Source organism: Branchiostoma belcheri, unplaced genomic scaffold (genome assembly GCF_001625305.1).
Source record: "Branchiostoma belcheri isolate BF01 breed outbred unplaced genomic scaffold, Haploidv18h27 scaffold423, whole genome shotgun sequence".
Taxonomy (NCBI): domain Eukaryota; kingdom Metazoa; phylum Chordata; class Leptocardii; order Amphioxiformes; family Branchiostomatidae; genus Branchiostoma; species Branchiostoma belcheri.
The window spans coordinates 21601-45535 of record NW_017804047.1 but is presented as its reverse complement, the minus strand read 5'-3'; the positions used below and the strand labels follow the sequence as shown (position 1 = coordinate 45535).

Genomic DNA, 23935 nt, shown 5'->3' with positions numbered 1-23935 from the left:
ACTGGTCACTATGGAACTGGCCTGCTTCCAGTGATTTAATCTTTTCCTGGAGGTTCTTTATCAAATCATCCTGGGTCTTGATTTTTTCTTCATGACAGCATAGAACATCCCTCATCTTTTTCATGTCATTCTTCATATCGTCAATTTTCTCGTTCAACTTAGTGAAGTTTGTGGCGTTTTCAGTTTTGAGTTCATCTAATTTCGTCAGTAGAGCCTCCATGTTTACATTCGGATTTCAGTTTTATAGAAGAACGAGAATAAATTTACGTACTTACGACCATTTCAGTTGCGCTGTACAAGTTTAGAACATGTTTCTAACCGGTGGTTGTCCCGTCACGGCAAGTTGGAAAGGCCGTCAGTCCGTGGTGAGAAGGAAAATTCCACAGGTGGGAGAAGGTATCTGCGTCGCCCTCCCCCTCTGGCCACTTCGGTCCACAAAGTCCAACGAAATTCGTCAAATAAGACGGCAAAGAATACCGTCTTCCCATCGATAATGTTCCTGATAATGTTAACAACACATACAGTTGACGATTGAAGTTGGATGCTGGGTTTCAGTCCAAGAAAAACTTGCTTTTTAAAACCCAAGTACGGAGAGTGGAAAATAAGCGTGCTGCGGGACGCGCCACCTATTGACAATTGACATAACCTTCTTGGCGAAGGTAATAACAACCGGGTAGATATGTTCACAAGCCGTGGGGAGTTTGTCCGTACCATCGCGAACATTCAAGACCCGTCTGGTATCGCTATGGGACCAGATGGATCGAGAGATGGTAGTGACGAACTTATCGTTTGAATCCACTGTAACTATCTTTCCACGCCACATGGTGAATCCTTATGCTCCTGTCACACATTCAGGACCTTCCTCTGAAACTGTTTACGAAAACCAGCCGACCAGCTTCGGCTGACGTTCGGTAGCTCCCTGACCAGAGTTAGGTCACCCCTACGTTTCTATGGGAACGGAAACGAATTTGAGTTAAATTTGAGTCAAACACGTCTCAAGCACTGTTGGCTTACTTCCTGTTGGATTGCTGACTTTGACTGGTGTTTTGCTGACTCGAATGACTCATGAATGTTTCAAACATTTTGAAACATTCAGCTAACACAGCCGAATCGTAGCCGAATTCGCCGAACGCCAGCCGACCTTTCGTCGACCCACTTCTATCTATGGTGGGCGGAGGTTCGCTATTTTCGGGATTTTAAATTTGTTAATATAATGGTGGTGTGACAGGGCTAGGGATGTCATACGAAGGACATGTATTTTGACTCCCAAGGGAGGTTTTGTATTCAGTTTGGTTTGTGTGCTTGTATCTACAACGTACGATGCTTTGGACGGATTTGTTTGAATTTAGGTCCGTAGTTTGTTATTGAGGTCTTGAAGTGGTGCATTTAGGGCTTTTTAGCATTGATGCATTGAGATAATAAGGGACCCCCGTGCTGTATGTGGTGTGGTATCGTCTATTTTCAAGAGCTTCATTTACTGATACGCATGTTAAAATTGGTGAAAAGTACTTTTTTGTTTTATTTCAGTTAATGTTACTGTTTCATTAATCTAAGAGAAGTACTTTAAAATGTATTAAATATAAGTAACTTGTTTCCATTGCCGTAATTTATGAAAAAGGATATTGATCCTACCAATAACCACGAAGTGGTGTGGTGAAACGTATTGTTTTCCGTCGTGTTTCTTCTTCTCCTGCCATTAAGTTAAATGGATTCAATATATTCCTTCATTTTTGGGCTAAATGGCATTGACTTGAGCATGAAGGCCAAATACCCTTTGACTTTTTTCCCATTGTTTTGGATACAGGCTTTTAAAATTGTTTTATTTTTTTTTTAATTTTAGGCACAAATGTACATTTCGGGATCTGGAGGCCTGGTATTATATGCATAGTGGTGTTAATCTTTAAGTAACTTACGCATGTCACAAGGTATAAAATTCCCATCATTCACCATAAGGGGTCAAATACTTATATAAGAATAATTATGCAAATTAGGTCAACATTTGCATAATTGATATCTGTTGATGTTCCGCATGCCACAGATTGACTAGTTTTCATGTATAAAGGTACTATTATATAAAACAGTGTAATTATAGAATTTCCTCATTAATTATGCATATTAGGTCCTCATTTGCATAATTTGCATGTAATTATGTACAACTTTCTCTCAGTTGTAGTTATTTGTTACAATTATGTAACGTTATCTATATTCTATTCTCCTGTTTGGACCTGTACTAACCCAGCGGGAACATGTGTACAATAAAGGTCTTCATTCTCATTATTGACAGATCGATAAACTACAGGAAGTTTTGTGGAAAGTTCACATTTACATTTTGTTCCGTCTATTCCAGATGAGGTTGTTGTAATAGGTGGTATGCAAGTAGACTGTCTTTAGCATTGACATGTTCATTTCTTTTTGGACAATAAAACAAGAAGGTAGCAAAAGATTTGAAATCTTATTGAGACTTTTGGCAGAAATTTCTATACCATTATTTCGCACGAAAAAACTGTATCACTTCTGACCATTCCTCTTCTGGCCAGAATCCGTTTGGCTGGCTGTTAGGTGCACTGCTTTTCCAGTTCCACTCCTTGACCGGTTCGAACCAGTTAGTTCCGATGTCAGCATGAATGTATGCAAGCGTCTGGCATGGTACTCGAACCTTCATGTCCAAAAGCTCTGTCCAGCACAACGTAAACCTGGGGAATATATACCTGCAAAGTGACGAAAAAAAAAATAATAGTAATACATACACTCTTATTTACGGTGTGCTGAATCTGAATGGTATATCACTGTCTGGAATACCACATTGGGTGTTGTCTTTCATTGTACCCCTCAGTGTACCCCTGCTCTTTACAACACACCGTTGGCTTTTCTTGTATAAAGGTATTGTCTCATTCAAATATGCTGACAGTACGCCAGCAGTGTGTCCCATTCAAACATGTAACAACAAGATTCAACAACCATCTCTTCTACAAGACACAATCCTCTTCTTCCATGAAATTTGTCTGAGTGTGTCTTAGTAAGGTCCAGAAGATCTTTTTTGTTGCAAATGAAAACTTACTTGAACTTCTCTCTTGTCCGCCCATGGGTCGAACCATACCACATAGTGTCCCCCTCCTCGTAGAAGAAGAAAATGTCTAATTTTACATTTTCTGACCTAAAGGCTAGCTGAAAACTGTCTTCCATCTGAAAGAAAAATCAATGAGATTAAACATTTTTTTTGGTTCCTGTAATGTATAAGGTTATGTTGATTTGATTATATGGATGGCGTCCTTGCGCGCATGGATTTTCGTCCGTTCAAGAAAAGGTTTTAGACCATGCTGTAAATCGTGCAAAGCATCAGCAAATATATTTTATAAACTAGAAAGGCCAATATTTGCTTTGGAGCAAATACAGCGATGGGTTCACCACATTTTACGACATGGCAGGGAAAGAATGAGAAACACAAGGGAAAACAATGATTTACATTGATATAACTATAATATGAAGTAACATACAACTAAAACAACAGTTGGATAGCTATTCCCTACTTTATTGGTTAGGATTTTTAATTGCATAATGCAAACTGTTGATTTTCAAAATAAAAAAAAAAGTTCATGCCCCGCATTCCAATGCTGGAGCAGAAAAGCTTGAAATACCTACCAAAACACTTGAATAAAGACATACTGTCAGTATGGAAATGCTCTGTGCAGGTGTTAATCAAGTTAAATCCCAACAGCCAATCAGCAAGAAATGCTCTGTGCAGGTGGAAATGCTCTGTGCAGGTGTTAATCAAGTTAAATCCCAACAGCCAATCAGCAAGAAGTATAGAGGAAAGCTGCATGATGACTCATGCCCAGACGTGGTATACACGGCACACTAACACAGTAATACATTTGCTATAACACAGCCAAAAAACTCAAATAAAACCATTCTAAAAGCCTGTATCACAAAAATTTAAAAAACGCCTAGGGGTATTTGCCCACTGTACCTCCATACCAAATTTCAGGACCTTAGGCCCTAAAATGAAGAAGCTGAATCCATTTAAAAAATGGCAGGAGAAGAAGAAGAAGAAGAAGAAGAAGAAGAAGGAGAAGAAACATCAGAAAAAGCAATATGGGTTCACCACCACTTCGTGGTGTGGTGAACCCATAAAAATGGAAAGAACGATACGAATGTAGTGTGGAAAACAAAAATCTATTCAAAAGGAATATGTGAAGAAATTATTATATAGACTCTTATTTACAATACCATACTGTGTGTGGTGTGTTTAGTCATTTGTTCAACCTTCCTGACCACGTAGATTTCATATTAAAGGCAATTTGTTTTGCCAAACGTCTTTATCCACACGCTTGCGTCAGTTTTGGGGTTTACAAAGGATGTCATCCATATAATCAAATCAACGTGGCCTAAGTTTGTGATAAAAATGTACGGTAAACACCTTAGGGAGAGTTATTCAGTATACCGGTACTGCGTCTACAATTATAGCTAAAGAATGTCAATACAGCAATTTCATAACAAAATTTCGTAATAGTACATAGTGTGATAGTGCATCGTCCCAAGTTCCAGTAGAGACCACATACCAATACCACAAGCTGTTATCTGTTTCTTTGATCGTCTTTTGTTTATGTATAACTTATTGAATCGGTGTCGTATAAGCCCACACGGGCTGGGCGCGGGATAGCGCACGACACGGAAATAAAGTATCATTCATTCATTCATTTCATCTCTTTATTTCCTCCATCCTTGGAGAGCCTCATAAAATCAATACAATACAAAATAAAATCTCATTCTTTGATATTTACAAGAGGTTAGATAAAATAGCAACGTTACACTGTCCCACTGACAGATCCAAGTGAGCACTACTAAATACTGTAGTCTTATTTCTACATATTGCACTTGGTCTTAAAAGGACTACACCTCGAGACATTACAAGTCAGAAAAATCGAATTAAATCGTTGCTACGAGCAATTCATTCATTCATTCATTCATTCATTCATTCATTCATTCACCACACTATACATATCCTCTTACACGACACACGCTCACATAATAAGATGTTACGACCCCCAACTTAATATACTCACCTTTCCAAACTTGTGTCTGAGAGACAGTCCGGCTGCCTGGAAAGCTGGGATCAATGTGTCTTTGTAATCCTTGATCCAGATGCCAATGTCCACGTCTTTAGTGTACGGAATGATCCCACACTGTCGGAACCAACCTAGCAAAACAGTAGACAAGTTGCAGATGATTGGTGAATGTATAGGAACATGAATTAAGATAGAGACGAGTGAGTGAAAAGGTGTAGTGAAAGATGATAGGGAATGAAATGACATGGTAGGGAATGGTAGGGAATGAATAAATCACAGAAAAGTGAGGAATGTACTTTAAAATATCATGATAAATAGGACATTGCTACGTATATGGTAACTGTACTTTTAGAATGTGATTGTACAAAACAGACCCTCAATGTACCGGTGGTAAGGTACCTGTACAAGACGTTGAATAGTATAGTATTATTGTAACTGATCTCAAACAAGCGATCTTGAAATGTTGTATGTTGCGCTGTATTTCAATGACAATGCCAGGTGAAGTCTAATGAATGTACTTGTAGTGTTATGTACTTTTGCAACAATGTGCACATGTACACTTTATTTTTGGGAATCAAGAATGAATGAGTTGCATTTTGAAGTCTAATCTAATGGATTTCTAATAAAGCATCAGATTTACATTACATCTGTGTCATTATTGTTCAAGGGATTAATTTTAGCGTTGGTAAAAACATCTTACAGCAACTAGTTCTTGCACCTCCCCAAGTACTTACCTAATAATGTCCCACCGCCAATCCAAAAGCGTACACCTATCCTGTCCAGCACAGCCTTGCTCTTGGACAGGAGAGATTTTGCTCGCCTTATAAACCCTACATCCCTGGCAGTCAGGTCAGACCCGTACGCTGTGTAGAATGCCCTGGCCTGTTCGTAGTTGCACTCCTGGAATCTGGCCTCTGGAATCTGCTGAAGAAATGCTGCTGGGTCCTTGGGAATGTTGAGTTTTACACCATCCAGTTTGGTGGGCACTATCTCCATGCTGGTAGGTAAGCATGCATGTCAAGGCTTACTGCATTGCGACAAAATGCAAAAATTGTTTATGATTTATTTAAATGATTAACTATAGGTATTTTCATCATTCTCCAAAAAGTGTCCAATACGGTGCTCATGTGCTTTGGTAGGCTAACTAACCTAGTCGATATATAATTGAAACTTACTTGTCATATACCCCTTCATACTTCCCAAACTGTATTTTCCTGTCTCCTATAAGTGACGTCCACTTCTGTGATGAGTTCCCTGGTTCGACCGCAGCATGCCACAGAAAATTCCCCGGTCGCTCGTACAACACAACAATGTGGATGATGGAATCCTGCCTTCTGAACAACATGTGATGTGGAACCTAGAGGTTGATATCAAAGTGAAGACCTTATCTCTTTGGCAACTCAGTCTAATACCTCCATGAAATGTACATTTTTGTGAATTTTTTTATTTGTCTTGTCGATTATGGAAATAAGGTAGTTGTTACCATGATCTAGTATGATTTATGGCTTTCGTAACTCTACAATATTTCCTGTGTGAAATTCCTATGGCAATATTTCATTTCTGTATGTCCTCATGAAGTAGGCAAATGACCTCTACATTAACATAATATGTACTTAATGATGTTAGCCTTTGAGTAACACATTTAACCCTATCTAGACCGGGCTTTTTTGGGCTTGGTGGGACGGGGGGGGGGCTCCCCCCTTAGGACTCGAGAACGGTATGTCGTATGACCACCAAATTTTCAGAGGATAGTGTACTAGTAAACATTTATCATGTTTGCAATTTTAATGTCGTTATGACGTAATATGACGTCATTATGACGTCATTAATGTGGTTTTATTGGCCCAAACCGTCAAGATAGGTTATTCTATACATAACATTACCAAAAGTCTTTATGACAGAATATTAGGGTGCACTAAGTCTTATCGGTGCACACACCAATTCTTCCGGGACAGGAGTGTAAGATAGTGCCCGGATAAAAAGGGTTCCGGTGGTTCATGTTTGAGTTTACATTTCTCATAATCTGCTGCAAAATGGTATTAACTACTAACATGGCTGGAAAGTGTAAGAAGTGGCGTGTTTTGGGTGAAAATTGATTTCGGGCCCGAGGCTTACTTCCGGGTGTCCTTCCGCCTTCAGCGCGGTGCTTCGGTTTGACCTAGATATGCCTTGAATGCGTTCTGGGGGTGCTGTCGCTATGCCTCGCGCGACGGGCTATTGGGATAATCTCAGTGTTAGGATTTTCTTTATACTTTTCTTAATAATACACAAGTCATATTAGTGGCTAAATTCTGGGTGATGGGTCTAATTCCACGTGAAAATGGCCAATTTTTGGCATCATTTTTCATCGAAAAATTCTTTTCCCCCTAAAATTTACAAAAATGTTAGAGGTGAAAGAAATTGAAATTGTATTGTTCTTGTAGCTAGAGCGATATCCTTCATTTACAAACATAGTGTTTTGTCACAATAGGTATTTCCTGAAAGAGGCGGTCGCTAGAGTTAAGGGTATGCAGAATCGAATTGAGACCCAAAATAAACTGGGATGTGCCCCCTTATGTTGTCCATAGCAACGCCGGTGACGTCATAATATGACGCCATGCATATTTTAGCTATCCTCCATTTTGGATCATCAATCTTGAATTTTCAAAAATATTTTTTTCAGGTTAAAGGCTGAAATACATTGTAAACAGACTAAAGACGTTCATATGAACCTTTTTTGCAAAAGGAAATGGAAGTTTTCATGAAATTTTAGGGAAAATAACCTGTATATACCTGTTTTAATGATATGGTCCGCCATCTTGGATTTTGGCCAATGACGTCATCAAATTAGCATAAATTATGCATTTTTAATTATAAAATTTACATAAAATTTTCTGGGATGTTATTAATATTAGAAACCATGTGTAACAAAAAATGCCTGTCAGAAACCTGTTGCCATGGCAAGACAAAAATTATTATCTTCATCTAATGTTACAGAATTGTTGTCAACAATATTTTAGGAAAAGATATCAAGTTTGGCCGTTCTAGCGCTAGCCGTTCAGACGCTACGGGACGTCAAAGTTAGCGCAGGCACTTTTAGCCCCCCCCCCCGGTCTAGACAGGGTTAACAAGGTATAACATTCCAATCCTTTACAATTAAGGAATCACGGGATTTTCATAATAATTGCATACAATACATGTATAAAAGCACTTATAGCATTTCCTCCTTAATTATGAAAATTAGGTCTTCATCTGCATAATTGAATGTATGATGAAATGGTGAAAATACGTTGTTTCCTTCTAGGCTTTGGAAGATTTCGCCAGAAACTTCCCTGAAGTTCAAGAACAGGCTGCTAGGGGTACAAAACTCACGCCAATTATTCCTGACATGATACAAAAACCGTTCTGCTGCAGGAGACCCATATTTGACATTGACATTTGTCTCCATGCGACCTTCCGAAAAACCAAATATCATTACAATCCATAAAGGCGTTCTAACCCAAAGGTAGAACACAGACAGACACACAGACAGACACACCGAAAGCAATCCCCCTGTTTCCATGGAGGTAATAATGAAATGCTAAAAGCAGCGCATTTGTAGCTGACTTGACTTCATGTGCCCACAGACATACTATATTTGACATACTGCGTTGGAAACTGGTAAGTTCGAGAAGCACTCTCAGTAGAGTTTAGACCATTTCACGACCCCCCAGCAATTTGGGCGCCGGCCGCCTTAGAAACACATAGATACAACCTTTGACCCTGAATTTTCCCGATTTCTCCTATTGTTTGATAATTGCCCTGACCCTGCCCAGTGTGAAAACATTGCAAGAGGGGTGCCGGTGGACCAGGTGAGGTGATACCTGGCCTCTGTGGAGTGTGAAATGTTTGGCTGTCTGGGAACAGTGCTGGATGTGTATTATAATTGACAAAGGATTCCATATGTCTAGTGTTTCTGATTTGTGTGATTCTCTGATCTCAACATTACACACTGGTAGATTGTTCTGTCAAATGTGACATTTTCATTGCAAATAGCCTTACAAGGCATAAAACCTATAACACTCAGAGACTTAAGTAAAGGAGAACCTGAGTATATTTATCATAAACACCAGGGGTACTGTTGATAATGAAAAGTATGATAACCCTCCATGTTTTGTTTGTTTTGATGAGCAATTTTCATTACAGGACTTAGGAGAGTACTCTTATACTAGTGTTTCGACTAGTGGTTTGACATAGGTACAACCTTTTACACACTTTCTTTCGAATTTTGGTAAGTTGTAGCAGCTCTATATATCAACCCTTTTGCGTCGGGGAACAACAGACGATAAACTGGATAGTGAGTGCGCCAGTGTAATCAACTTTAAAAAGCTTGCGCCAACCAAATTATAGTTATATATACTTTTGAAGTTATCGACTTGTTCCTTATGTTGTTGTAGAGTATGTTGGATCAAGAAATGGATTTTTGATAAAGTAGTCTTTTTCTAGTCTTACAATGTACTAGTACTTGGAACCCTGAAACAATGGTTGTTTATTGCTGATAAACCAAGCCAAGCTGACCGTCTGGCACTAGCAGGTAAAGGTGTGACAAGCCGTGAACTGCCTATTGTTCTCCTCGGGTACTCTGGTCCCCAACAAGGAACATGCTATGTCAACAAGATAACTGGCTGTATTGTCCACTTATCCCAACAAAGTGATCAGATTTCAGTCCATAAGAAGCCAGAAGTTCAATTTTTGTGATCTTATTTTTGCCCTAAAAGCGCATCCACACACAACATTCTTTTGAGTTACTGAACACATGTATAAAAAGTAGACAAGTTGTTCTACAACACTGTGTCGGGCCCAGAGTGCACAACATTTCCAAGACTTTGCTGACCCTGTATGAATATTGCAAACATGTGATTTTTGCCAAAAATCTGAACATATTAGATAATATCTCTGTTATAATAACAATGATACACCTGGGATCGATGGGATGTTTTAGGGTTTTTACTGACGAATACATACATACCAAATTTGTTTGAAAACAAGTTTGTCTAGGGGTCCCGCCGGCACTTGAAGTTTATAAATTTAGATGTGCTTATTATATCAATATTATAATATTAGCAAGTTATTCACAAAATTTATGTAGGCAGAGAGTTTGCCTTTGACCTTGTGCTTTAATAGTTGTCGGAAATGTCAGAAAATAACCACCCAAAAAGTGTACATTACACTTGAAAGTTGGGCTGTCAGTTAATGAGGCAGGGAGGCTCAGGGAGGGGGACAATGGTCTTAACTCTATTGAGTTATTCAGCAGCCCTCTGATTGGTCCCCGCTAGAAATTTACTGGATGTCATTCAGTGACGAGCCCCCCGGTCTAGATAGGGTTAACAAGGTATAACATTCCAATCCTTTACAATTAAGGAATCACGGGATTTTCACAAGAATTGCATACAATACATGTATAAAAGCACTTATAGCATTTCCCCCTTAATTATGAAAATTAGGTCTTCATCTGCATAATTGAATGTATGATGAAATAGAGAAAATACGTTGTTTCCTTCTAGGCTTGGAAGATTTCGCCAGAAACTCCCGCGAAGTTCAAGAACAGGCTGCTAGGGGGACAAAACTCACGCCAATTATTCCTGACAGGATACAAAAACCGTTCTGCTGCAGGAGACCCATATTTGACATTGACCTTTGTCTCCATGCGACCTAACGAAAAACCAAATATTATTACAATCCATAAAGGCGTTCTGATGTTATGGTAACCGAAAGGTACAACACAGACAGACACACAGACAGACACACCGAAAGCAATCCCTCTGTTTCCATGGAGGTAATAATGAAATGCTAAAAGCAGCGCATTTGTAGCTGACTTGATTTCATGTGCCCACAGACATACTATATTTGACATACTGCGTTGGAAACTGGTAAGTTCGAGAAGCACATATTAGGATGTGCAAACATTCTTTCTTGACACACTTTTCTGGTCACACTTTTGAAAGAGAAAGGAATTATAAGCATCCTTGAATAGACGGGGAGGCGCCACAAACTTTTAGACCTTGTAAACTAGTTTCCCCTTCCCACATGAAGATGAATACTATTTCTCACCGCCCCCACCCTCCCTACATGAACATGTACACTATTTCTCCCTCCCCACTTGATCTAGTACATTCCCCCTTCCCACTTGACCTTGCAAATGTGCCCCACCCCCACCTGACCTTGGTAGCAGCCATGGATGCCACATTTGACAGTCTGAGGTCATGACCTTCAGTGATCAATTACTGGAAACCATCACCATGGAGACCCTGCAACAGGTCAGGCTGGAAAACATCGTGGATACAATCAATCAAGCAACTTCAAGCGCACCATATTGGAAGCACACTTCATATGCATGATAATGTTTAATGGTATTTGAAAGACTATATTTCCTCTATATGAGGCTTCCTTCTGACATATTTGTCATGATGCACATGAGATTTACTTGATGAACATAGATTTATCCCAAGGTTAAAACTTTCACTTCATTTGGCCGGGTCATACCAAATACTCTCTTTTCGTAGCACTCGGCATCTATGAAAAAGTATATCTGAAGGTCAAACACACAATACTACGAACGGACTAGACCCCTGCTGTGCTTGCACAATTATGTGGCCCAATGGCTACAGAAATGGAGATAGGTACCACCCATATGCCCTGCACAGAGTAGTACGGGACCTGTTTTTTTTATGATCTTACAGCAACAACAACAAAAAAAAAAACATACGAGACACGAAGAATACACTGAATAAAGAAATACACATTAATTCAATTTTCCTGTCGATTAGTGCTGTGTTCCATTGACTCATATCAAGACTTTGCTTGCGAAACCCACCTTGAGACTTACAGCAGAATCACCCATAAGCCCCAGAGTGATGACGCCATGAGAACGACATAGATATCTACAGTTTTTTGTGACCTTCCTCTCATCTTCTGAACTACGGGACGAGTTCCTTACAGCTGCAAGTACAGCAGGGTCCATCAGAAACAAAGTCAGGTTGGCTCGGGAAGCATGCTTCATAAATAGATTCAAATTGTCCTGGAAAGAAAATTTCATGTTAACTCACTATAACCACTGTGCCTTTATCTTCTAGCATTCTTGGTTTGGCCAATGCAAATTCAGTTTAGTTTAGTTTAGAAATGGTTTCAGAGAGCGTATGCGTTTACTTTTTTTACTTATCGTACGTACTGCTCATTCTTAGACATGGGTCACAAATTAGTAGTTCCCTCCATCTGATGCGGGCCTGAGCCCTCTCTTCTGGCTAGTTTATACCATAGGTATGAATGAAATATACATGGTTTTCTCTCCTGTTTCTCCTCATCATCCCCTTCACCTCCTATTATTTCTTTAAATGGATTCAATTTCTTCATTTTCGGGCCAAACAACATAAAATTTGGCATAAAGGTAGAGTGGCCAAATGTCTTATTCTATTTTTTGGATACAGGTTTTGAAAATTGTTTTTGCTAAGATTCAATATGTTGAGGTCATTCTGTACCAACATGTTTAATAGACCAATGACAGTTGCAAAAAACGCAAGTAAACATATTACCTGAAAGAAATATTGATGACAACAAAGGATTTACAAATGTTAAAAATTCTGGGGTCAGTTTTGACCCCACTGGACCACGCATAAACTCTCTAGGATAACTCAATCAATAATGTTCCAATCTCAGTAAAACGTTTGAGAAGTTATTAGACATAATAATTATGTTAAAATCAAATCTCATAAGAGGAATTTGGTTTTCGACAAAAATGTCAAAATGATACGTTAATATATTTGCCCTGAGGCGAGTTTTGACCCCATACGGGGGTGTGGGGGTGGTTGAGTTGATATAAGTCGAATTAAATATTTCTCCCTCCGCCAAGCAACCGAGGGGATGGGTACTGAAGACAGTCAGCAGTAGCATGCAGCAGAAGCCTGAAAAAATATAATCCCTACCGAATGAAATCGGAAAAAAGCTACTAACATTGTTTTTCTTTGGCTTAAAACAGTAATTTAATGTTAGTGAATCATTGCTACTCACCGGAATGTGTTTGTTGTCTGTGTTCAGCCAAATTGGTTGGAAGAAACCACCCTAATATCATAGGTACAATTTAAACATGTTGAATCCTGAACCTTATAATGTCTTATTATTGAATATCAAGGACTGCGCTAGAAAGTTTAATGTCTGTTTTTACTTATTTTAACACTATTTCTTCTGGGGTAGCCTTTAGGATGATGAAAATTACAAGTAATTATATGAAAAGTTGTTATTAATGTTAAAAAGGAGATATTCTTAAACATAAAATGACTGTCAGAAAGTCGTTCCAATGGCAATACGAAAATCTAATATCTTATATCAATAACATGAAAATGCTAGATCAAGAAGAGTCACCTAGTTTGAGGGCTCTAGCGCAAGCTGTTCGGGCGCTATAGGATATAAAAGTTGGCATGGGCCCCCCGTTTGAATAGGGTTAAATGTTAAGTTGAAAAAAAACCACATTAGATATAAAAAAATGTCCATTCTACCTGAAAATGTAGGTTGTTGGAGAACCATACTCGGAAGATGAGTGAGAGAGCGCAGGCGATGAGAAGAAAGATACAACATCGCATATTACTTTCCCTCCTCCAATAGCCCGATCCATAGTTCATAGTGGAAACTTAGTGAGAAAATGTTGTGAGAGACAAAGGCTGTTATTCACCATGCCAAAAAAAGTACTCTGTGTGTTTAGTCAACTAATGACTACCTAGATTTCATAATGAAACTTTTTTTCCAAACTTTTTTTTTTAATTCGCACGCTCGCATCAGTTTTGGGGTTCCCAGCTAGAGAATGTAATCCATATTGTTAAATCAACATGGCCTTAGTAGTAGGACTTACTACATTCAATTTTTTGCATGCGCGCCTAGATGCCAAGTGGCGAGTCAAACATTCGGTGCTAAATGCCAGCTAGGCAACAACTGTCGCTAGATGGCGTTGTTACGTGTACCTGGTGCTATTTTGTTACATATTGCTAAATGTCGCTGTTCACTATATGTTCAAACTGCCAGGTTGCTGGAAGGACTTCTGTCAAAATCGGCAAATTGCATTATGCAAACGGCAAACAGAAAAAACGCCTGATCCATTTTAGCGATATTTACCATAAAAATAACGTATGTGCTTTATCTTTCCTCTGATGTGAGTTTTTAGGCCCCAAAACATCTAAAAAAAGCAGAAATTTGCCCACGAAAACGGACGGGCAAGGCGTGGGGAGGGCCTGCATGACCCCAGAAAGGTAGAAGGTCACAAGACATGTCCATTGCGCAATCACCTTAAATCGCCTATCTAGCTTTTTAGGGGATTCAAAATTGATACAATTATATTATCGATTATTAAGAAAAAAAGGGATAGAAACCAACCCAAATGTTGTGCTTATTATTTTTTTCTTCACAAGTCTTTTTCTTTGAATTTAGGATGCAACAGTATTTTTAACAGTATGTTTCACAAATACAAAAAACAATATCCAGCTTCCTTTATGTCATCTGTAAAATCTCTACCACACTTTTTCTGTTTTCTAAATTGTCTCTGAAAATAAAACTCAAATCAAAATATCTACTCTACATTTAGATCACCCTAGCCAGTATTAATGTCTAGGTTGGCATATGTACAGAATCATCTCAAAGTAGATGTAAAGGAACAAATCTATAACAAGACTTCGTAGATTTTATACCTCCAGTTTTTGTAAAATAGGGCCGTAATTAGCATAATCTAGTTTGATTTATGGTTTTATGAATTAAAATGGCAATATTTTCGTGTAAAATTCCTCTCCTTTGTCATGCTTCATTTCAACATGTCCTCATTAATTATGCAAATGACCTCTAAATTAACATAATATATAATAATAATAATAGTGGTGTTAACCTTCAAGTAACTAACACATTCCGATCATTCACCAATAAGAAGTCACAAAATTTTCACATTAATGTCATAATTTGCATATTTGGTATCTGTTGATGTTCCGCCTGCCACAGATTAAATAGATTACATGTATAGCAGTACCATTATATAAAACACGGCAGTTATAGAATTTCCTCATTAATTATGCAAATTAAGTCCTCATCTCCATAATTTGCATTTAATTATGTACTACTCTCTCTAAGCTACCTACATACCAAAAATAATGAAAATACGTTGTTTCTATCTGTACTTATTGGCTTTAAAAGTTTTTTTTTTACCAGAAACTAACCTGCAGTTTTAGAACAAGCTGCTAGGGGGGCCAAACTTACACCACTTGTTCCTGACAGAATAAGCTATCTCCCACCAAAAAAAAAAACAAGACCATAGCATGTTCAGGACAAAAGATACAAAAACCGGAAGTTCTGCTTCAGTACTAAGGTCATCCACCAGGAGACCCATATTTGACCTTGACCTTCGTCTTCCTAAGACTTACAAGCATACCAAATATCATCACAATCAATCAAGGTATTATGAAGTTATTCTGACTACAAATGTGCGGAAACACAAACACACACACAGACACACACACAGACACGAGAAAAAACAATACCTCCATTTTTGGTTGAGGCAATTTTTTGCAAGAACATGTAGGGTGGTATATGTAAGAGTTATCTCCAAGCAGATGTTTGTGGCATCCATGATCTGACTATTGAGTCATCGTCAAATCATCAAGACCGTTCTATTCAACAAGAGCCTTTTGGGTGAAATATATTGGGAGCCGTCGTAAACACTTCTTATATTATAAACTAGAGGTCGGAGATCTCATGTCTTCGTCAGAGGTACATTGTTGTATGAACATGTGTATTCTTTACTCTTTTTAATAATCAATTTGGTCTAAGTGCAAAAGAATCTCTGTACTTTTTATGCTACAGAACACCCTGAAAGGGTTCGCCACAAATTTTATAGACCTGCCGTCACCCGTGTTAGACCCCCCCCCCTACGTTATTTGATTTTGGACTGTTACTGGAAAAAAACTTACAAGAAATTCTTCTTACTGTACTATGATGAAAGTGTCACGACTGTGTCGCAAAATATATTAAGAGGAGATGTGATAAATGAAACTACTGCTGTTTTGTTAATTTATCTTTCTGACGAATAGAAGACTTGTTACACTGTTATTCAATTTGTGTCCTAACATTTGTATTTCTACAGTTAGTACATTCCAAATCTAGGCATCTCGTTTATCGGCCCTTTCATGTTTTTAAATTTAAGGTCTCCAGTGGACGTCATCCATAGCAATTACTTGGTGTGGCCGTAGAAAATAACCTGACACAATTCCAACTTATCCTCCCCCTGCTGAAGTTATAATGAACAATCCCTCAATGTAACGTCATTTGATCCCATCCCATTATGGGGTTCCCCGGCTATGTCCAGCTGTCGGCTGTCTCCAAGCAGAGGTTGCTGGGTTATTTCTAAACACAAAAGGTCCGCTACAGTGACAACGGAACCCCCTACGAAGCCCATTAACGTGCCGTGCGGAGGACGCACGTGTGAGTACGGCCTCCTTACGGTAAAGTTGCAATCGCATACAGATCTTACGTTGTAAGCACGTACAACTCACTTGCCACTTGCGCAACGTACGATGTACGCAACCGCTCACAGCCAGACTTGGCGTGCAGACCCCACTCTTACACTTTGCGCAACCGTGCGAGTGACGTACGTAGACGCCACTCCTTCCCCATGTTTTCAGAAAAAACGTAGCAGACGTAGCCTCCCAAAAAACGTACGGACAAAAAGCACGTACGGCGGGTTGTGACCGAAGCTTTAATCCGCAGTCGCCTACAATGCGGCGAGACAATTTCATAGTCCTTCTGACGAAGACAATAATGGTTCTGTGGTACTTGCAAGTATATGTACGCATCATAACAATCTAACTGCATATAAAGTGTCCAGAATATGTACTTAAATCGCAAAAGATATGTAGATGAAAGTGAGTTTTGGCGGCGACGTGACTTCATCTGCAAATTGTCCTTTTCCCAACTGGACAAGACTCGAGGTCCCAGCGCGTGTTTGTTTACTCTGTCCCGATGTTCCTACACATCCGCGTGTGGTTCCTGTTTTCAAAATATCAATAAGGCCACACCGACTTAATTTTATGGATGACATCCACGCGCGCATTGATTTTCACCTGTTCTAAAAAAAGATTGTAGTTGAGAATGGTGGAACAGGGTATTGATATCGCTTTACAAACATGCCACCATGAGTACGCCAACTATCCCCAGGGCAAACTTCATTGTGTCGCCTTCTAAAACGCATCCGTCACCTGACTTGAAGTTACACGTCGTCATGACACTGATATGTAAGACTAAAGGCGACAGACACCGTGGAATTTTACGTACCCGTGTACTCTTAAAAACTTTGTGATATTTATATTCGGGCACTGGCAAAGAGAACGAAAGGGGACAGGTAGTGCTCCCACCAACATGGCCGCGCCAGACAAATAAACCATCTGGAAAAACGACTCTAGATCACGTATCAGACGTCAGACAAACATCTATGTTCGCCTGAGATCGGTCTGCTAATAGCACAAACTATATACACAGTTACATAAAGTAAGAAACAAAGTGGGATTTAGTCAAGTTGACGAAATGTTGTACAGTGGTATTTTTGTACTTACCCAAGCTAAACCGGCATAAGTGCGCCAACTATCCCCAGGGCAAACGTTGTTGTGTACGTGAACAAGAGAACACTTACATGGTCGCCTTCTAAAACTGATCCGTCACCTGACTTGAAGGTAAACGTCGATCTCCCAAGATAGGTCAGGGGGACGAAGAGACGAAAACTCACTCAAGGTTATCTTGCGACAAACACACAGACGCAGTTTCTTCTTCAGGGAAGACGAACGAACAAACCTGTCGAGAACGAACCCCGTTCCCTTGTGACCCCACAAAATATGTACCAGGCTTAACCGTGTGGCTGAAATTAAAGGTCGTTGGTCACATGACTTCGTACGGCGTCGGCCCAAAACGCCGTAGGCATCTTTGGGGTCATTCACCTGTGTATTTGTGTTGTCATTGCGTACGTGATATTTTATCAACGTGATTTGAAATTCAAAATGGTGTTATATATTGACGTTTTAGCGCCACCGTTGTTAATGCAAGACTTCCGTTGAATGTAATTAACGTTCACGGCGGTCAATTTCTAGAGTAAAGTTTCCACGGGGTTCCGCGCGTGGCTTCCATGGAGCCAGTCTAGACGGAAAATATTTTTTACACAATAATAAACAGATCACGGGGACTCTGTTGTCCGATTGTGATGAAAAATCTGCACTGCATATACCTCAAAATGTTGTTGTACAAATGTGTGTGAAGTTACTCTCAACGCGTTGAATGTCTATTCTAGAACAATCGACGTCAATAACCAAACTACTGATTTAAACCGACCCCAAATCTCCCAGAAAATCCCTAATGTTTGCATTTTAGAGAACAGTATATCAACATTAAGATTTGAGTCAAACGGTTTTCTTTACTTCAAAGTTTAAGTGTTGCCAAGCACGAAAAATTCGCAAGAAAATGCACTTTTTCAACTTCTAAGACCGATAATTCCAGAATGCCGCCACTTTTTTAAAAAATCCGTCCGACACAGATCAAGATTTTTGTCTTGTTTACAATTTCTTTTTGAGGTAAATTGAATTGTTTTTGTTGCGGTTGAAATACCATGTTCGCACGCATGTCGCGTGAGTCAGTGCAGGGGGTAACTTATATCCCCGTACACAGCAATAACGATCTTCAAGGTCACATACGATGACGACAGTAGCTATCATAATGTTACATTTTACATAATCCACTACAAAACAGGACATAGATGTACTGTCCCGAAATCGGTTTGTATTTGTGAAAAGGTTGTTTTGTTACTGTTAGGCGGTACCCGTGTAAAAACGGGCTTGAAGCCACGGGTTTACTGTACATGACCGTGGGTGACCCCGGATCGAACGAACGTTTGGTTCGAATGACGTCATATCGAACATGATTCGGTTCGAAAAAAAATGGCATGTGTTACACGAACTCTAGTTTGATTTTGCAACCCTGAAGGCTTGTTATTTTACTCCAGCTGACCTTCCGGTTTTGTTATCTCGTGATCTGGACATGCTAGGGTCACGAAGTTTAGATGGTATTGGTAGGGAGCTCTTGTGCTGGGAAAGAGTTAAAGCGAGTTTGGGCTTCCTAAAAAGTGCAAAAACAGCAGGGGCGTTTGGTTAGAAATATTCAAAAGAGGATAAATCAAGAACTAGTTGACAGATCGTAGTGACTTTTGGTATGTAGGTAGCTTATGTGATGCTTGACATAACTATGTGACAATTATGCAAACTGGATGCAATTTGTACAATTTATGAGGAAATTTTATAAATCAGCTGCATTCCATGACAGGGCTATTTAAGCTTGTGACATGTAATTGAAAACGAAACACAAACAGATTTTAATTATGTGAACGAAGACTTAATTTGCATGATTAGTGCCTGGAATTTCATACTTGGACTATTCTAGTGAAGTTGAACATGAACATAACTTATTCAAATAAGGACCTCATTTGCATAATTCATAGGGAAATGATAGAGTGACATTCTTTGTTATGATAAGACTGCCTTTTAGTGGAGAATATGATCAACTGACATAAGCAGGGGGAATGATCTATGATTTTAGTAATGAAGATTGACATTTGCGAAGGTATGAAGTAGTTGAAACTCCAGTTGTTTATGTCAATGGTGCTCGAACTTCAGTGCGTCACCTCTTTGGCTGTACGTGCTGTCTTATTTGAATTAAAAAAACGTCTAGGAGACATGTTTATTCAATTTCTATGTCATCTCCCGACACGGAGTCTCAATTGTGCGCCGTTCCGTCCTGCAGACAAGTCGCTTTCAGAAGCCTCATCGTGAGTAAAAAAATGTTCTTCAAATCTTTACATTATTTTACAAACAAGTTAAATGAGAGAGAGCCATTTGAGTTTCGATATCTTAGTTCTTGCCAATATGCAGTGGGATATTGTTTTATGTCTACCATTATATTATTATGTGCATTGTATTTTCTCTTTAAAACACAATAATGGTCAAATTCGAATGAAAGTTCATCTATTTTGGTAGAATCCATAATTGTGGAATTTAAGAATTTAAACACGTACACACAAAACAGATGTGGATTTTCAGTCGATTTTGTCGATCTTCGTCAGATGACTGTGTTTTAGGACAAGATCGACTGAAAATTAATAGTGAGTGTTTCCCTAAGCCTAGATTCTGTAACAACGGTCAAAAATGTTTTGGGTGGGCAGTTTTAGCCATGTGGTACCGCAAATGAACAAACCTTGTACTGGAATTGAAACGTGACTGTTAGCGCCGTTAGCTAATAAAACTACTAGTATACTCAACAAGGCAATGTTAAGTTTCTATACGTACCTATATTTTTCTCAATCAGAAATAACTGAAATTTTGATTTTGATAACCTCAAGTTCGTCAAGAAAAGGGTAACAAATCGGTATGTGAGGAACATATTCAAGTAAAACTAACGTCGGATGCAACCCAGACTGAGACGTCACGTACTTGAACTTGGCTTTGGTATATATGCATTGTCTGGTATGTGAAGACGACTCGTGGGCTGCTTCATCTACATAGAAATGGGTTTATTCTGTCTGCTAATGACGTTAACTAACGTCAAAGATTTTATAGAGGTCCATATAGCGTGCATAGGCATCAAGAATCCAGGATAAAAGTTGTTTAAATGAGCTGCGCTCTAATAACCAATTCATATTAAGGAAAGCCAAGCCACCATCCGTGTTCATCATAAATCGAAAATATTCACTTTTTCCACGAGGCAATGTTGAGTAAAGAATAAATTGTGTATAGCTACAACAGGAGTTTAACGAATTAGAATTCGACGAAATGAACAACATCAAAAAGATTTGTGTCGCCGCCATTTTGAATTTTCATCGAGGCCCCCAAGCTCTCGGCAAAAGGCAACGTGGAAGACAATGTGCCCCAAAATTAGAAAATAAAATTCAAAGCGGCTGGACGTAAAAATCGTAAAGCGTTGCCGGCTTTTGAGAAATCAAAACCTAAAATGAAATCTTTGGGTCTGCAAATAAAAGAAGAGTTTTGTCACAGTGTCAACGACCTAAAGTGGCTTCTGCATATGCAATGCATGTTACTGCCTTGCGGCACCGCGTTAGCTTGTCAGTTCTTGATACTAGCCAAGTTTCATAACGAACATATATATCTAATAGAGCCAAGTTTCATAAGCAACCCATTTATCTCATAGAAATATATTTTATTTTGCAACACTGTTGTCAGACCCTATGTAATGTTGAGAAATATTCGTACCCATCCGGATGCTGACGGCGTGTCACGAAGGCACGTAGACAGGGACAGCGTGGGAGGGGCTACCTGCTAAAAACACCTGCTAAAAACTGTGGCTTTCAATTCAACATATGATCTCTGCCTCGTGTGGATTACCGCCCAGTGGGGTTGATTTGCCAGTTTACCATACTTTCCATAAAACGATCCTTGCTATAGTCTTGCAGTGAGGGGCCAATATTCAAACCTCAGGTTGACAACAATGACTTAATTTACAAACATACAGTATCCTACCCTCACATGAATACTAGTATATATGTTTCCAAAGACGCTGATCATAATAACATAGATTGCCTGGAGTGTGCCTAACCAATTACATACCCATCCCAACACACACACACACACACACACACACACACACACACACACACACAAACACACACAGACACATACACACGACCTACCACTTGACAGGATGTTGCTGTAAAGACCAGGAGGGCTTTCGGAATTTAGTGCAAAGTTCATGATACACATAGGCTAAAGAGTGGGTGTGTATGTCACTCGCATAAAGGTTTTGTTCTCGAGATTATTTTTCGGTTTTACCCAAAAGTACATGATGCTTCTACAGAATGCAACTTAATTGCAGCTTTACTGTGTCTTATACATTGAACTAGCGTGTCTCAGTTCAAGTCTCAGAGATGGCTGAAGACCTGCCTTCCGATGCCGTGCATAGTGTCGTTAGAAGCCGCACCTTCAGCGATACCATGTCAAAAACAGACACAGAAACTGTTCCAACTACCTTCAGGCAAGTTGACGAAGCCGCTGATAGCTACATCTCTGGTACATGTGAGGAAAATGAACACGATGACGATGAACAACTATCTACCCAAAGCGGTGCTGTTTTTGCTAACAGGGAGACAATTCAAATGAGGCCTGGAGATTTTGATACATACGCCATTGCATACATATGCAAGGCACATAATACCCGTATAAAGAAAAGTGTGGAACAGACGAAAAGTAAACCGTTCCAGAGAACAAATACAGCGTCCAGTAGCCGAAAAGATAACGACATCCAATTGGTAGAATGTGGCTCAGGCAAGAATGATACTGATACTTCAGCCTTTAATGGAACCGATGGTAACATGCCAATACAAGCCAGGGATCCAAGTCCGATGTATTCACATAACACTACAAACCCTTATCCGATGCACACCAAAAACAATGTAAACCCCAATTTGATGTACCTGCAAAGCACCACGGAGGCTTCTAATGCCAGCCCTGGATACGCGTCCAGTGAAATATCCAACAGCCGCACACGAGCCTGTGATCCAAATCCAATGTACACACATGACACCGTGAACCCTTATCCGATGCACGCCGAAAACGACGTTAACCCCACCCCAACGTACCTTCAAAGCACCGTGGAGCCTTCTAACGCAATCCCTGGATCCGCCTTCATGTCAAATACGGGCGATGACATTCCCTGCACCCTGACATCATCTGATATACATCAGCAAGGTGACGTGCACATTTACCAGTATATCCCAGCACGCATCGCAGCTTTAGAAGATGCTCAACCAGAACTGCCCCTGCAGAATCAGCCAACATCAGCTTTAAACAACATCAATGATGTCTCGAGCAACCCGTTGAGCAACGGTGTCCCTGATTCCTTGAATCCGAATCCGACGTCCGTCCAAAACGTCTATCATCGTGCAGGTTGTGGTAAGAACTTTATGGACTTAATACTTAATAATTTCTATTCCTCGACTATACTTCCAGCTACAATGTGTGGCAGCAACTACTCTAGAACTACAAAATATGATCAAAAACAGTAGAGTCAATTCCTCGTCACCGTGTGGGTTGTTATTGCCATTGTTTAGAAATGCTACCAATTCTTTGTAATTGTTTATGCATGAAATGCCATAGTTCGGAAATATTTCAACATTCTAAGCAATCTCCTGGTGTTGTAAAACTTTGAGAATGCTCCTGATGTGGAATATGACATTTCCAATAGTTTTTAAATATTTGTAACAGCATTCCACCATTTGTTTTACCCTTATTTACAATTATTTGTAACATTTTGTAAAAAGGTCAATGGGCTGGGAAGAAAGTAATTCACACATCCCTGTGAAGTACAGGGTAGTCTGCCTAGGCATCATGTATGGATGCCTTATCACAAAAGAGCCACTAGTGTCCAGCAGTGAAATCTAAAAATATACAGAAGAAGACAGAAGAGTCGGATTATCACCTACTTTTATGGGGGCAATAACCCACATCTACTACTTAGTTACTTGTTTGAAATATTTTTAAATATTTCAAAAAAGTAAAAAAAATTACCTCAAATTTATTCTAAACAAAGAGATCTTTGTACGGCCACTTTCAAAATGTTTCAGAAATATCTAAATGAATTCAAATATATTCGCCAAAAAGCAGTTACTCAAGCAACTGGATATGATTTTGAAAACGTCAGACGTTTCAGCTAGTATCCACTAGCTTTCGTCAGTGACTGAGAGACCAGAGGGGAAAACAGGTTTATAAGCACAACCTATGATTGATATGCAAATAAAGTGAAGACAAATTTTTGGAAGTCGAAAAAGGAACAAAAGTCAGACACGT

General features: G+C 39.3%; 1 pseudogene; it reads right to left on the bottom strand.

Moving 5' to 3' along the window:
• Nucleotides 1-2473: 2473 nt before the first annotated feature.
• Nucleotides 2474-13696, bottom strand: LOC109478188 (annotated as a pseudogene).
• Nucleotides 13697-23935: the final 10239 nt, after the last annotated feature.